Source organism: Oncorhynchus gorbuscha, linkage group LG21, assembly GCF_021184085.1.
Source record: "Oncorhynchus gorbuscha isolate QuinsamMale2020 ecotype Even-year linkage group LG21, OgorEven_v1.0, whole genome shotgun sequence".
In the NCBI taxonomy this organism is placed as follows: domain Eukaryota; kingdom Metazoa; phylum Chordata; class Actinopteri; order Salmoniformes; family Salmonidae; genus Oncorhynchus; species Oncorhynchus gorbuscha.
The window spans coordinates 56,383,393-56,385,627 of NC_060193.1; positions in this window are offsets into that span (position 1 = coordinate 56,383,393).

The window sequence follows — 2,235 nt, forward strand, 5'->3', positions numbered from 1 at the left end:
CATCTGCACGTCGCTCCAACGGGTAGTATAACTTTTTTCATTATATTTCATTATATCACAACGGTTTGATTTGTCTTATCTTAGCAATTTCTACATAGCCGTCTTTGTATCAAAGATAATTGCGTAATTATCGTATTTCGCCGTCCTAACGTAGTCTTCACTAGCCAGCTAGCTAACGTCCACTGATTAGCTGCACTGAGAAACTTTTACACTCAACTGAACGACTTGATTAGTTTAGTGTTAGCTACCTACATAGCTGTCTTTGCTGTCTTCGTATCATCGTATCATCGTATCCAAGATAATTGTGTTGTTTAGGTTTAGAGTGTGTAGTCTTAGAGTGATTATCTTAATTTACCGAGGTTAGCTAGCCAGCTATTTGTCGTCCTTAACGTAGGTGACTCTGCTAGCTAGCCAACAGCTAGCCAACGCTAGCCAACGTCTTCTGTATAGAACTCAACTACCCGGTCGCATTCACAGGTTGTATCACATTTTCACTTCATTTCATTACAGTACAACGGTTTGATTTGTTTGATCGTAGCTAGCTACTTAGCTAGCTACATAGCCGTCTTTGTATCAAAGATAATTGTGTAGTCTAGAGCGATTTTCTAGGTTCGCTAGCCATCTATTGTCGTTCTTTTAACGCAACGTAACGTAAACAACACTGCTAGCTAGCCTGCTAGCCCCCGAATAGCAACACTGCAGAAACTATTACACTCAACGGAATGACTTGATTAGTGTAGTGTCAACAACGCACCCACTGCCAGCTGGCCTACTTCAGCAGTACTGTATCATTTTAATCATTTTAGTCAATAAGATTCTTGCTACGTAGCTTAACTTTCTGAACATTCGAGACGTGTAGTCCACTTGTCATTCCAATCTCCTTTGCATTAGCGTAGCCTCTTCTGTAGCCTGTCAACTATGTGTCTGTTTATCCCTGTTCTCTCCTCTCTGCACAGACCATACAAACGCTCCTCACCGCGTGGCCGCGGCCACCCTACTCTGGTGGTCCCAGCGCGCACGACCCACGTGGAGTTCCAGGTCTCCGGTAGCCTCTGGAACTGCCAATCTGCGGTCAACAAGGCAACAAGGCAGAGTTCATCTCAGCCTATGCCTCCTCCTCGACTTCTTGGCACTGACGGAAACATGGATCACCACAGACAACACTGCTACTCCTACTGCTCTCTCTTCGTCCGCCCACGTGTTCTCGCACACCCCGAGAGCATCTGGTCAGCGGGGTGGTGGCACCGGGATCCTCATCTCTCCCAAGTGGTCATTCTCTCTTTCTCCCCTTACCCATCTGTCTATCGCCTCCTTTGAATTCCATGCTGTCACAGTTACTAGCCCTTTCAAGCTTAACATCCTTATCATTTATCGCCCTCCAGGTTCCCTCGGAGAGTTCATCAATGAGCTTGATGCCTTGATAAGCTCCTTTCCTGAGGACGGCTCACCTCTCACAGTTCTGGGCGACTTTAACCTCCCCACGTCTACCTTTGACTCTTTCCTCTCTGCCTCCTTCTTTCCACTCCTCTCCTCTTTTGACCTCACCCTCTCACCTTCCCCCCTACTCACAAGGCAGGCAATACGCTCGACCTCATCTTTACTAGATGCTGTTCTTCCACTAACCTCACTGCAACTCCCCTCCAAGTCTCCGACCACTGCCTTGTATCCTTTTCCCTCTCGCTCTCATCCAACACCTCCCACACTGCCCCTACTCGGATGGTATCGCGCCGTCCCAACCTTCGCTCTCTCTCCCCGCTACTCTCTCCTCTTCCATCCTATCATCTCTTCCCTCCGCTCAAACCTTCTCCCACCTATCTCCTGATTCTGCCTCCTCAACCCTCCTCTCCTCCCTCTCTGCATCCCTTGACTCTCTATGTCCCCTATCCTCCAGGCCGGCTCGGTCCTCCCCTCCCGCTCCGTGGCTCGATGACTCATTGCGAGCTCACAGAACAGGGCTCCGGGCAGCCGAGCGGAAATGGAGGAAAACTCGCCTCCCTGCGGACCTGGCATCCTTTCACTCCCTCCTCTCTACATTTTCCTCCTCTGTCTCTGCTGCTAAAGCCACTTTCTACCACGCTAAATTCCAAGCATCTGCCTCTAACCCTAGGAAGCTCTTTGCCACCTTCTCCTCCCTCCTGAATCCTCCGCCCCTCCCCCCCCCCTCCTCCCTCTCTGCAGATGACTTCGTCAACCATTTTGAAAAGAAGGTCGACGACATCCGATCCTCGTTTGCTA